General features: G+C 38.2%; 1 long non-coding RNA gene across 1 annotated transcript in view; it reads left to right on the top strand.

Moving 5' to 3' along the window:
- The first annotated feature begins 4,790 nt into the window (after positions 1 to 4,790).
- Positions 4,791 to 15,323, top strand: part of LOC130186748 (uncharacterized) — a 16,830-nt gene continuing 6,297 nt past the window's right edge. Inside the window, exons 1-2 of the long non-coding RNA XR_008830344.1 lie at positions 4,791 to 5,399; positions 5,751 to 5,989. This is a non-coding gene — a long non-coding RNA (uncharacterized LOC130186748). The remainder of the gene's footprint in view (positions 5,400 to 5,750; positions 5,990 to 15,323) is intronic.

Raw genomic sequence — 15,323 nt, 5'->3', positions numbered from 1 at the left:
AGAGAGTGCCCTTCTGTATATAGCAAGCAAATAGGTTATTTTATCCCAAAACCTTTTCCTTAACCTAAAGAAGTAGTTTTTATGCCTAAACCTAATCAAACTATGACCTTTCCACAACCTCGTTTAAGTTGGAGGGCTTGCTGGATGGAAACATTGTTCTTCTTGCAGTCATTAACATGAAAAGCCCTCCGACCTTACCATCTTGACTTAACAGCTGGCTAATGTGCTGGAGGACAGCACAGGCTTCAACATCAGCAGCATCCACCATCCCTGATGGTGAGCCATAGATGTATATAAGTTATTATTAAGCCAAGAAGACTTGATGAACTCTATATGCCACTTTTAAGCTGTTCATTTGGGGTGACCAAGTCTGATGATGATGGAAAATGGTGGTGGTGGGAGTGATGGGATATTGCTGGTAACACAAAGCTATAAATTAGTCTTTAATTGCCAGTGAGAGTACATTTACTGTCCGATTTTACAGTAGCACACAGTAGCAACATCTCTTATTGCACTACATGAAGCACTGTGAATTTAGGTGAGTTAGCGGAGATAATAAATGTGATTTGTTTTGCCCCTTTCATGTCTACAGTACACTTCTTTAAGTGGCAGAGTAAGAGGAATGACCTCTCATAAAATCCTAATTAAGGTAATGTGTGAATGAGCAGCGGAGCCTTGTGGGTGCTGATGGTGATAAATGTCCGTCCCTTCCAAGCCACGCTGAAGGTGAAAGTGGCTCTCGAGTTCAGGTAGCCCACTGCGCCTTATTATTCCTGAGACAATAGAGGAGACACTGAGCTGATGCCTCTCCTGTGAAGAAAAAAACCCCCCAAAAAAACAGTAATGAGCTACCATCAGGTTGCTTTGCAGCCGCCAATCGTCTTCTGTGGAGAAATAGAGCAGTGCCAAGCATTTGATGAAATTCAGAGAAATATACTCAAACAGCCACTTTGACAATTCATTCGCTTAAAGCCAAAAGTAATGTTTCCATTTGTGTCGAAGAAAGAATATCAGCTTTGACATTTGAGCAGCAATTCCCATGGAACAGCTTGTCTATTCGCATCAAGGGTATGAAAAGGAGTGACTTTCAAAGAACGATGTGCTTTAATTTGACAATCCCAAACATGTTTCAATGCAAAAAAAACAAAAAAAACAAAAGTGGAACAGTGTGGGAATCTGTCAGGTTTATTTCCTCTCTCCATACATCCTGGAAAGTGCTTTGTTCATGATGCTGAATCTAGGCTTCGGCAATTTATCACAAAGCCGAGATTTCAGGCTGGCCTATTTAGTACTGTCCAGGTTTCAGAGCATTCAGAACAGATTTATCAACAACCACCACATTCACTCAGAACTGGTGATTTAGGAGTATACTCACTCACCCATGTCATCCATGTCATTACCTTTCAAGATTGTATTCTTTTGATGGATTCGAGCATGGCCCTTGCCTGAATTGTCTCCATGCTGAGCAGCTAGATGAGCCTGAATTTGCTCTCAAAGTACTATCAAAGCTCTCATTAATTATTTCTTCGGCAGCCTCAAGAATTCTCGACCAAGAGGAGGAAGGAAAAAAAAGAAGGGGGGCATAAATCTAAAATAAAAAAAATAAAAAAACGAGAAAAAGCGAAAACAAAAATGAGACATGACACTATTATCAGTTGACATATGTGTTTGGGGAAATGTGGAGGGTAATTTGCAGAGGATTCTTTTTATTTTATAAAATGAAAACATAGAGGATTCAGGTGGGAATAAGAAAAAGGATGACTTGAGCCACTGAAAAAAATCACAGAAAGACCCCGGCAAAACCAAAGTCCTGTGTAAAGACGGTTTTAATTATTGCAGGGGACTGAAAAACCTTCATTCATATTCACACTGGTTCACTATGCCGACCTCTTTTCTAACAGCACCAATCATTATAATGAGAGGAATGATTTGGCGACAACATGACAATGATAATCAAGTCAATTTATTTGAATAAATTACTTGACATCGAATTCAAATGTTGTAATTATGAAATACTGTACCTCTTGCAAAGTCGTTTCTCTTCGCAAAGCCAAATAAATATTCACACAGATTCCATGGGCTTTGCAACATCTGGCTCAATTTTCCTAATGTGAGTCTATGAAATCACTACTGACTGATGATCACATCATACTCTTCGTTTTACCCCTTTCACACTCTGTGTCATCCTTCTTTCTTTTCTTTTTTTTTCCTTCAGTGCCGGAGAAGCACCACCCACAACAGATCATTGTTTCTTCCAGGGCACGAAAACCGCTGTCAACCTCAGCGTTCCTCCTTCACTCCCTCATCTTTGTTCAGTTCTAATTAACTGAGATTTTGCTTGGCTGAATTTCAAAAGGCCATTGGAGAAAACAGCTCTACTTGGCTGTGAGTCACTCAATCTTTCATCTGAATTATGGGTTTTTAAAAGTCAAGGCATTATGAGATTGCCAAATGGCGAGGATGAAATACAACAATGTACCAATTATGTGAAAAATGGGAAGTTATGTGATTTGAGTTCACAGCTATAAGGGCCAAATCAAGTGCAACTCAGGAGTATAAAACTTGCAAGGAAGGGAAAATAACCAAGATCTCAATAACTCTGTTCATTTACTTCAATGCAATGTAAAGAAAATAGGGATAACTTCATGGAATTTAGTCAATTCAGTAAACTGCTCTCAGCAAGGTCTCCCTAGATAAAGATTTTAAACTCTTAATCTCACACTCAAACTACTCTAAATTACAATGTGGGAAGCAATGAAGCCAAAAGTGGAGCATTGTGCATACACGTCTATTTATATGTTTGTGTTGGTGTATGCATATTATATATATATATATATATATATATATATATATATATATAATATATATATATATATATATATATATATATGTAACCCCAGTCCCATGTAGCTAGGAAATATTAACTGACAAATAATTGGGGTGTTGTAGTACAGTGGGACGGGGCCTGAGTTCGTCTGGAGATGGCGCTACCTGTGATAAACGTGATATAAAATAACTTGGCGGTGCCTCCAATAACATTTAAGAAGTAACACAAAATGTTGGTACTTACCCTTTAAAATAAAAGTTCCCTTTAACCTATTTAATATGTATACAAAAATATCACCCTTGTAAACACAACACAGGATTTAGAGGAAACAACAATAATTATTTATTGTAGAGTTACGAATTGGATTTCCAAATTAGTCAAATAATTCACTGTTGACTTTTAAGTAGGCCTAAGCATTAATAAAAGTATTCAAAACTCTCATTTGGTCTGGAAGGTTTGACACACAAATGATGAACCCAATGATAAAATGTGAAATCAAATAAACAAATAAACTCAAATGTCCACAGCCCACACTCACACACACATTCACGCAGGGCTATTAAATGTAAAGAAAACGTTGCAGGCCTGGTCGATGCTTGTGAGCGTGGAGGCCGAAAACGAATGGCCGTTTCACTTGGTTTTAACCAGCACAAACAAAAAATTAGCACGTGCACAGTGTTAATAGTGTACTCACGAGTCCAGCAACAGTCAGAGAATAAGATGGAAAAGGGGCAAAAGGCAAGGTGCAGTTTCAACGGCAAGCAAATGGAGCGTGCAGCAACACAGTGCGGTGAGCCACGTTCAAGTACAGCAGCTACAGTCTCCCTCCAAAGGTCCAGGGCTCTCCCGGTCCTCACTCTCTCCCTCTTATGGCAAATGTCCGGTCCTGAATCACATAATTCTTCTTAGTAACTAAGTTACAGGCTTATTCATGGCGAAAAACCAACAGTAGGTCTTAAACAAATTAGCAATTGCTAACTGCAATGGAGAATTAACCATAGGCTAGTTTATGAGCAGGCTAAGCTAAAGGCTAGCAGCGATTAGCAATTCAGCTCGTCTTTAACACATTACAAATTACACAGCACAAAGTACATTAAAACACATGAATTTACCTCTGGCAGCTTCTCAGAGTTCTCACACATAAACCAGGGGACGACTCTCCGTCCGTCTTGGGAGTTAGTAGTATTTTATTTACTTTACAATCTACAGCTATCGAGCTCGGATGCCGATAACACAGCCTCGGCTGTCGCTAATGTGCTGCGGCACGTCAGGGATGCTAAGCACCTCCTACCTGAACAAGGTGAGGACAGGATTGGCTAAGGCTACATACATTCAAAGATGAGATATTTAATATAAGTTAACATATAAGAGATGCTTCACTACCCCACAAACAAACGTGGTCAATCATATGGATCTTAAAACTAACACCACCCTTTTATCTCTGACTTTTAACTGTATACGAAATGACTTTTTAAACATATTTACACTTCATGAACTATTATTGGTTAACAACACAAACATTTTAATATCTGTATATGAATGAATGAAAATAATAGCCACAGGGCTACATATATATATATATATATATATATATATATATATATATATATATATAAATAAGTCACCACACACCACTGAAATGTATGTTTGTGTGTTAATATATATAAATATAACTGATAGAAATTTGTATACTGTCATTTGGAAGAAAAGGAAAAAGAAACTTTTCACTTTCATGGCCCAAACTCTCCTTATCTCAATCAGGCTGCTACACAATGTCATCTTACTGCATTTTATGTCCAATGCACACTTAATCACAAGGTGTTTTATCCAAGCTGTCGATGCCCTGTTAATTTTCAAACTATGCTGTAAAAAGTTGCTGCTAATTCTGCTGCTGCAGTAGCATAAAATAAGGACGCCAGTCCTCCGACAGTATGATCACGTCCCCTAAGCAGTGTCAGACCGTCATAGCCTTCCAGCAATGGGCTGCTTGACTGATCACAATGGATTATTACGCTGATAAAATGCGTAACGTGAAGAAGAGTATGTAGAAAGTTAAAAGTCCTGTCAGTCAAAAAAAAAAAGAAAAAAAGAAAATGAATTACGGAAACATTGCAAAGCAAGCGAAAGGGGCAGCTGAGAAAAAGAGGCATAGAGCAAAAGCTGACCGAAGATGTTAAATTGTACTGTTAGAAGCGGCAGTTACTGGTTACAGAGCTGCTAGCAAGCAGCAGTAAACATTGTAAACTGGCCTTTTTTTCATTGCAGACATTTGACTTGTCTAAGCAGGGAAAGCTACAGGTGGAGCTAATTCTGTTAACAATGGCTGAGGGTAAGCTAGGCCAGCCAGTGAGTGAGCATTCACAATACCAGGACTCTTCTAAGTCATTAATGTTATTAAGTACACCTGTGCTTTTCCTGCTACGGCATTTCAAACTTCAAGCTGGGGAATTGTCTGAGAAGCACACTATCACAGAACAATTGGGAGGCTTCAGTGATAGCAACATGGAGAGCCATCCTAATCAAGCTAATAATGTGATGACAACCTCCTCTGTAGCTCGATAACTTCATGAAGGTAAGATGGGTTAACGACTAGTTATGTCTGCGCAGTTTTGTATTCATGTTTTAAGGAAAATGTATGACACAGTGACCGTGCGGAGCTGTATTGTGAAGTGACGCTACTGAATGATAATGTTGCTAAATCTAAAGTCTACATCGATTTGTGTTTGGGTTGCTTCAGTTTACTGGTGGAGGACAGTTCTGTCATGTTGTACCAGTGGTTTATCTGTCAAATCGTGCCAGTTGCTGTCAGCATATAAAGTGGGAATTATTTAGTGCTTTCTGAGTGTGTGACTTGTGGTGACCCTGAATACTTTCTAATTCAAGCTTCTTTTTTTCTTCTTCTTTCTGTTTACTACTGGGGCAGGCACTGCATGGGTTTTGAACTGGGGCCACTGGGAATTGATGCTTCAGGACAGATTTGTGAGGGACACATTCGCTGCCTAACCATAACCGAACCTCAGTCATAACCTTAACCAATGATGGCAGCTTTATGTGAAACAGAATTGGTCAAGACTACAGACTACTACAGCTGCAACATCAAGCCAGAAGATGGAGTTTGGTGTTCACGGGCCGCAGCTACTTCCTGCTTCACTTCACCTCAAGGTAAGAGGCTATTTGTGCTAACATGTGTCTTTTATATTCTGAGTAAATGTCTCAGCTATGCTTAGTTGTTTGTGTGTTTGATATCAGTAGCTCTGAAGCTACCAGTTTAATGGGTCGGTGTCTTCTGGCTTGTAATTCCTGCTCTTATTATGCTACTGTGTACTGTATGTGCTGTATTTGTATTAGCATAATTTGAGAGACTTCCACTGCACTCTATTGTTGTGGCTGAGATTATTTAATACACAGTATTTGAGTGCAATGTAGTTTTGCTGGTTGGTTTGGAGGTTTCCTGTTGGCTCAGTAAAAACACAGTCTCTAGTAAAAGGTAGATTGAATGTTGGCTTGAGGGTTGTGAAATGCATCACTTTTCCTATGTTTATGCCTTGTGTCCATACTACTGCAGAGTTTTCCTGCCACTAAAACAGACTGTTTTGGAAACGCTACCGTCGTTGTTTTAGTTTGAAAACTGTGTGGTTGTGTTTTAGTGTGGATGTGCAGACACTGAGACTTTGTGGAAATGATGACACATGCATTCATGTTGGCTCCCGGATTGGGTCTTATCATTCATGACGTATCCTTCCCTGATTCGTCTCACTGTCGTGTGACCATTTTCCAGATGAAAGCAAAGATTCCTATGTTCTCCACCGCCATAACCAGCTCATACTCATGTGCTACTTTCAGTAACAGTTCCACCTCGTGATTTGTCCAAGTAAAGAAATCTCTTGTCTTACTTTTTGACGTTGCTTTTCCTCGATCATAGTATTTTCTGCAACTAAGCAACCAACTGCAGAGTGGACAATCTGCTTCCTGTTTACAGCGGCATGTGCATGCCCAGTTTTAATATTCAGCTAAACATCAGAGACATTTTTGATTCTAATATGTGTTTATGTGACAACTTGCTTTGTTATTCTATTACTCTTAGCTACTACTTCAGATAAACTACTGAGCACCTGTTGTATGGTTTACACTGTTGCTACTGTTTATCTGCTCCTTATCAACATAACATACTGTACATCACTGAAGAAAACATGATTTAAAGCCACAAATCTTTGCATTTTAATATGGTTATTCTCATAATCATTTGCTGATGTGACTTTTTCTGCTGCAGCGTAACAACAGGTGTTGGATTTCAGTGGATTTCAATGTATCTCAGTGCATTAATATATTCCCGGAAATGATTATAGTTACTTTGTTGGGGAGCGGCCACATGACAGCCATTACCCACACATACATTATATATAATAGCTGGTTTTGGGCTTCGTATATATTTGGGCTGTGTGTTAGGCTTAGTGTTTGCTTGTGGGACGTGATAAGGTCAGAGACTAGACACCAAATATCTACTGTGTGCATAATCTGTATTCACTTAAATAAATCAGTTCCATATTAGTTGGCCGACTGAACCAACTCCTTCCCAGTTTTGTGACATTGTAATTAAGGTATTGTCAGCTTGCTCCCACGCGCAGGGCATGATTAAGTGACAATCTGTAATTGTTTTCTGCTTGTGCTCCTCCTATGATTTCCCCCGTTTATTTTCAGTTTTGTTTTGTCACAGCTCATGAAATATTTACTGAAATTAATGCAGAACAAGACAGTGGTGCTATTGCTGGTAGCTGAGCTGATTGAACTGCACAGTCATTGTCATGTGTTATGTAAATGTTGTTTTACATCATCATTGCTATCATGAATCAGGAAAAGAAAATTGGAAAAAAAAATCTATACTGTAGCTCATAGTTTTTTAGACTGTCAGGGGAGCAGAGGAGGAGGCGCAGAGGGACAGACATGGGGAAAAGATACTGATACTGTGTGAAGTAAAAGGGACAGATGCAGCCGCTGTTATTGGCAAGTTATTGTAGTTTGGCCTGATGATTTGGCAGTCAATGGGTAGAGCTGCAGCAATGGCTGTAACAGAGCTCATGGAGACAATTAAGGTACAATAAAACCGATTGCGCCTGAAGGCTGCGATTCTTGTAATCAAAAACTCCTTCTCAGAGTCAGAACACAGTCAAAGCTGAACACACGGATGTGCTACACTTATTTTTCAATTCAGTTTGACCTCCATTTCTAGAGGATATCATGATCTCCTGTGTCACATAAAAGGGAGCATCCATAAATCAGCTTAAAAATCATGGAGAAAAGATGCTTCTTTATAACTCTAGAACCTGAGAAGTAGTGTGTTTTTACTTTTACTTCAGTATCAAAGCAACGCAGTGATAGTTGTCTGTATGTTAATAGATAGATACATACATAGATACATTGCTACCAGGAACCGGCATACTTTTTAATGGTGCCAAAATATATATAATATATTATATATAACAAAAAAATAGGAAATTAATTTGTAAAGCTTGTGACTGGGATTGTCGGTGGGGACAAGGTGTCTGAGTGTTTGAGACTGAAAACCTCAATAAGATTTCAAGAATGCACTTTATGCTCTATTTTTTCTTTGCTAATGAAAAACATCATACTACAAATTATGCTAGATTTTGTATTGTTTTGTCATCTCATTTGACTTTGCTCTCAGAAGTAGTCTTAAGAGAAAACAGTTAATCCCACAGTGACAACTTATGTTTGGAAATTCGCATTCACCAAAATATATTTTGCAATTACTGAAAAAAACTAAACCAAACACAACTCCGCCCACACCAGTACATCTTTCCTAGAATGCGGGGATAAATGCTTCTTTTTATAGATTGCTTTCTTCCTGCTGGTGAGCTACACTGATGCAGTAGTAGTTTGGGTTTCAAGTGTAGTTTGTGTCAAGAATATTTAATGATTAGTCTACAATGCACTAATCATAATACACATGCAACGTGCTGAGTAAATTTTAGCTAAAAATTCATATATATACAGCTATACTGTACCATCAGTTTTTAATACAGGGTGCCATAGATGACTATAGTAATACACTGTTCACTGACAATGTTGTGGATATGTCTTTTGCTGATACACAGTATGATATAGGGGCAGTGAAGTATCCCTCAAGTGCCTTTCTCAGCAGCGGTGGTGGACCATTCACTCTTCTCAGGTGTCGCAGGCCGACCTTCCGATCAGAACTGAACTCTGCTCGCCTTTAGGCTACCACTGCCTGCAAATTGTATAAGAAGCTGTAATTTCTCCTTTTTAGCTACAATAATGTCCATGTCCCTCAGCGAGTGCTTCATCCTGCCACCGCAGCACTCTCATCTTGCCTACAGGGCTAAATCAATGAATCAAGTGAAAGGATGACAGGTGGGGAGGGTGAGTGTGTGTGTGTGAGATAGACATCAGGAGGAAAACAGAATGAGAGGTTAATCCCCACAGCTCAGTATTATTTCATATCTGCTGCAGAGTATGGTGAAGGAAACCAAGTCACCCTTTTCTCTTAAGGCCATCTCAGGACGCGTGTCGCAGCTTTAGCTGTAGCCTGTCACTGATGGTCATTCAGCTGATGCCTTTACACACATTTGTCCCCTGCTGTCAGTGCCTCTTGCACTGTGCCATTTATCTTAAGACTCAACAAAACACTTGAACATGCTCTCTTTGCTGCTGCCTTTGCTACCCAGAAAGATCAAGAGTGCATAAAAATCTGGTATAGGCATATGTGCATGTGACGGGTACGTTGCCATAAGACAACTCTCAATTTTCCCCTAATCAGCAAATAATCATTGTTTCTAGACATGCATTCAACATGTGCTCATATCTAATGCATGAGACGTTATCAATAGTGCAAGCTGTGTATTCAGTGCAGACAGAAAGTGAAAATGTGAATTTCCCACTTTACCCCACTCTGCTGCATCTTTAGAATTTGTCAGTTTGTGCAAACTGTTATCAGAGAAACATTCCCAGTTATTTCCCTACCTCCCAGAAGATGTTAATTTTCATCCGTCCACTAATGATATTTAAACTAATTTCATGGGAGAATAAGTCCTTTAACCTAAACAACCATTTAAGCTGTTTGTTCCTTTACTCTTACATATGACTCATAGGGCAGGCGTACCAGACCTTTGTCGTTATGGATACAATAAGAAACATGGGGCTAAGGTTATTGAACAGTCATGGTTTGGTTAGGTTTAGGCACAAAAACTGCTTGGTTTCTGTCTGAAATCACACACTCATTCACTATTCGCTGCTTAATATTTTTGCGTGTTCTCTGTAGAGGCCTTTTGAGCTCAGCTGCAAAATTAAAAAAATACTTACTTAGAGGACCTTTGTCATCATGGACATAATAATAAACATGCAATTAAAGTAGTGGAACAATCATGAGTAAAAAAACCCATTAACTATTGGTTTAACATGGTAAACAACAGCGGCCTCCATTGTGAACCTCCTGTGTTTCCTTATTCATCCATCCAAACTTCCTAATGCAGATTTGTTGCTGTTTATACTCTGTAACCTTTCTTTTTTGTTGTTATCATAATTACTACACCTGCTAGAGGTCGCCTAACAATAAAACATAACTATAGTTCGTAATAAGCTGCTTGCATAGACGACCTATGGGCTTCTGTTTTATCAATCTCATCTTGCGAGGCGACATGTTTTGCGAATCAATCATGGATCAAATTGAACAAGGGCTGGAAAAGGGCTCGGTGAATTTTCTACAGACCTCTCATTCTGAAATCGACACAGCTCAACATAGTGTATTGATATTTCTTGGTTCCCACTAAATTACAGAGGGTCAGTCTCAGAGCAGCTGGCACTTTCTGCAAATGTTCGTCTAAGGGAGCATCATAGCTACATATGGTATGGGATTGTGCAACAGTTCAAAGGTTTTGGGTTCATGTTTTCCACAGCATTAAACCTGCACTGAGGCAGATCAGCATTAAAGCATTCTCTCCAGACTGACTAATCAACATTATAATAAGTGGTTGGCTGTAGCTTAAACATTTGCCAGAAAGCAGGGCCCTATGCAAGAAGCTGTTTGGGGGGGTCCCTATTTTGTCAAAGTATGATGGGGGGATTCCAAACCCTTTAAGATGATCCGTGGAGATGCATCAATCTGTTACACTTTAAGAGGGAAACAGGCTAGATTCGTGAAAAACTCTCTCAAATTCAAATTAAACACCTCAAGTTGAGCCAAGCAATTTAAACCTACAGAAAATGATAATAAAAGGCAAACAATGAGGCTCCTCTGTGTCAATAAACTCAGCACATGCAGCATTTTCATCAAAAATGTTTATTTTAAATTTTGAGAACAAAGTTCTTAAACATGAAACATAACTCAACATAAAACTCCCCTCCCACCTAAAACAATTAAAAAAAAAAAAAAAAAAAAATTTTTCTGGCTCTGCTTGGACTAGAGCTCTAAAGTATTTCAGAATTGCACCTGGAAAGACAAAGCTCCTTAGGTTACCAAGCAAAATTGATCATAAGCAAATATTCATATTATATAATTTCAGTTATGTTGCACTGATACAGAAATTCATAACTGTTTTATGTATATGTGTATGTATATATATATATATATATATATATGTGTATGTATATATATATATGTGTATGTGTATATATATATATATATATATGTGTGTGTATGTGTATATATATATATATATATATATATATATATATAAAACTATACATTGCAATATACAGTGTCCCTTTTAAAGCATGAACCCAATTTCAAAGTTGTCACTTTCAGGCTTTTTCTGCTTTCATCTGCACATTCTACTCTTTAAAGTAATAAAAACGATAGTAAACTAGTGATGAGCACAATGTGATATAGAGGGAGTATTTTTACCTATATTTGCAGGCCATTACAAAGTGGACAACTTGTATCTAACTGATGATATGGTCTTACCTTGTATTCTTACTGAGGGCAGAACTAGCGGTCATATACATTAAAGTATAAATTAAATTTACTTTAATTTGTGTTATTATGGTTCTTTTGAATAAAAAGATACATCAAAAACGTAACTCTATTGTAGGAATAGGCAGGTTTGTTCAAATTAACTAACTACATTGTCACAATAAATATTGTAATAAATTTGTCAGAAGAGTTGTCAAGTAACCACAAAATACATATGCAAAATACAACAGGAGAGAGAATGGGACAATCTTTCTTAACACAGTGATCATTCAAAATTCATAGTGCTATATGAATAGTCCATAATGCTATACTACTACTACTACTACTACTACTACTACTACTACTACTACTACTACTACTACTACTACTACTAATAATAATAATAATAGGCCTAATAAAAATAATTTGTTTTATTTATAAAGCACACTTCACATTATAGGCCTATAAAATGACAACCCACTAAACTTAATGCAATAATCATAAAAACAATCCTAAAGTAATGTTACTTTGGCACATATCTAACAGCATAGAAAGTCTATGACTGAGAGGCGACACCCACCAGATGACTATATTGCAGACATTGGAGAAATTTGCCCAACAAAACACCCTCCCTGCCAAAGTGTGTTGTTACCGAGCTGCTGGAATAAAATGCTCTGCAGCCTGCTATAATTCGACACAACGGGTGTAACTTCAGTCAATCGGTCCCACAGCACAGTCCATTCAAATGCCATTTTATTTTAGGCCTTTCGTAAAGCACACACTGGATAAAGCTGGGTTTATTTGCATACAAACAGTCCCAGCCAGCTAGATGAGCTAGGTTACTTATCAATTCAACTGAGGCTTGCTGAGCTATAGCCAGCAGGACAAAAGTAGCAAACTTGCTCAAAAAAGTGGCTAACATCATAGCTACCCCGTCCACCCCATAAGTGAATCTGCATTATTAACAAATGCCTTACCTTTTTCCTGTGAGTATTTTTCTTCTTCTTCAGTTTTCTCTTTTCTGCACTGGAGGGACATGTCCTTTTTGATGCCATGATACCATTACTAACGTTAACCGTTTCTCTATTCACCGACGTGACGTGCGGCTGTCAGTCATCTCATCATGCCTGTAGGTAGACGTCACTCATTGCGTAACAGCCTAGTGATGATTTTGACTTGATTACCCCACAAACACAAGCCACAGCTTCCCTGTCATTGCACCTTAGTTTTGTTTATATCCTTCCTTTTAACTTTTGAGCATATAAGTGCTTCACTAAACACATGAGGGGGGCTTGGCTAGCTACAAATAAAGACAGGTAATTTTGATTCTCCCCAAATATATTGAGGCTGAACTTGATGCTTGGGCCCGCCTAGTGGCTGCGAGGGGCCCTATGCATCTGCATAGTCTGCATATAGCAAGAAACGGCTCTGCCGGAATATTTCTGTAATGATGCTACTCAGAACAGGAGGAATGCATTGTACAATATTGCTAAACCTGAAATGTTAATCTACACTACATAAAAGGTGCCCTGTGGAGTTTTGTGGTAAACAAATACATGTTCTATTTACATTCAGTGTTACTCACCAAAACAATTTGTGTGAGGACGAACAAACATGCATTTCACAGCTGTTTTTAAAAAAAAAAATGTAGATCAGTGAAATAGCGTGAAGCCATTAACAGAAATGTCCATACATCACCTCCAAATGCAGGAGGAAAAATACTGCCTCATTGTGCAACTAGTGATACCTTTTTAACATGAGCTCTGTGGATAAATAAAAACAAGTATTATAGTCTATTTTTAGCCATGGTAAAATAATGAAAATAAAGAAATATAAAGGCCAATTTTTCCCCCCAATTCATCAGTACTCCAGGACTGAGACTGCAGCTGATTGATAGCAACGGGGAGTCACTTTAGATATGTGGACAGATGATTACCGCATCTTTGTGTCACTTTGCATTACATCAACAATAAGTGGGAGCTGTCTGAGCGAGTGTTTTTTGCACCTCTGAATGGGAGAGTACCCCACGCTTGAATGGCAAGTAACCTCACACTGGCCATCATGTACAATCTGGATGAGATTTTAAATGAGTGACGGTTTTGGACTGTGTGTTTAAATAACGTTATGGATCATGTCACGTTCAGATTTGATTTAGAGATAATTGTGGGTAACTGGTCAGTTCTGCTCGTTTTTCAAAATTGGACCTGTGCAGTATTCTGCTTTGAATTCCACCAACAGTATCAATGAACTGCATGGTTGGTTACCCAAAAGTAACTGGGTAGTACAAAATGAATCAATCTGTAATATTACATATCTACAAAAGGATCACACTCAACTTATTTAATTGCCACATTAGGGATTGTAATGTATCAAATGATCCTTGCTAATTCCTTCCCCTACAACTCGCTGTATTAGTCATTTGTAAAGAAGGTCAAATTAGCAGAAATACCCAGTATTAGTTCAGTGAACTGCATGCATTCTTTACCTTAAGACATGTAGGAGAGAGACTCTTGAAGGACATTAATCAACACTTCCCTTAACTAAATATATAGTTATGACAGAACATCTTTTCAATAGTGTTTCATCTCATCTTTTAGCACAGGTCTTTCTTTTGTGTGTGTGTGTGCGTGTGTGTGTGCGTGTGTGTGTGTGTGTGTGTGTGTGTGTGTGTGTTTGTGTAGGGGGGTTTTTAGTAAATTAATACCATCATTTTGAATGAAGCAGTAGAATAGTTGAATTACAGCCAGTTATGGTATAAGGATGTTTGTCTGCTGCAGTGTGTGGATGGAAACCAATAATGTGACAAAAGCCACACCCACATGAGAAAAAAAAAAACACATTCAACAACATCAGACCTTCACTCCAAAGAAGGGTTCAAACTTTTACGAAAGGGTGTTCAGTGTTTTGTTGAAAAAGTCTTTCTTGATCATAAAGACTTTCTCCCTGTGGTGAGTAATCCAGTGAACACAGTGACAGACCTGTTCAAATCAACCTTCACTTGCTGTTTAAGAGCTGGTAGGTCATTTTTAAAAAAGGGGATATTCAACAATGATTTGCATCTAAACGGAAAACGTTTCTAAACGGCTGGTGCAAAAAGTGCAACTGTATTAGATAAGTTGTGTTATATAAAAGGAGGTTGTTGAAGACAAAGATACCATTTGATACATGTATTTTCAGAGACGTTTAGTTTTTCCAGGGAGTCAGTGCAAAGTTGCAGTTCTATTATATACAAGAAAGCTGTAATTCAAGATTAAATGCCTTTTTTTGTTTTTTTTTAGATATCTCGACACACAATTAATGCTTTCTACACACTTTCTAGTTTTAGTTTACATGACTGCTGATCCAGTTGCTCTTTGTAGGTCATGTCAGCCTCCTGTGTTGGTTGTGTCTTTGTCTTTTTGTGTATTCTAATTTCTAAGTTTCTAAGTTTGTTTAATGACCGGCTGTTGGTCTGCCAATCTATTAATAAACTAATATAATTTTATGAGTAATGGATGCCAAAACAATTTTTCTCAGGTGGATCTGAATTGCAGCCCAGGGAAATGTTTCGTATGTCATTTATGAGTACTT

Source organism: Seriola aureovittata, chromosome 18 (assembly GCF_021018895.1).
Source record: "Seriola aureovittata isolate HTS-2021-v1 ecotype China chromosome 18, ASM2101889v1, whole genome shotgun sequence".
In the NCBI taxonomy this organism is placed as follows: domain Eukaryota; kingdom Metazoa; phylum Chordata; class Actinopteri; order Carangiformes; family Carangidae; genus Seriola; species Seriola aureovittata.
This window is presented reverse-complemented; position numbering and strand designations above follow the sequence as displayed.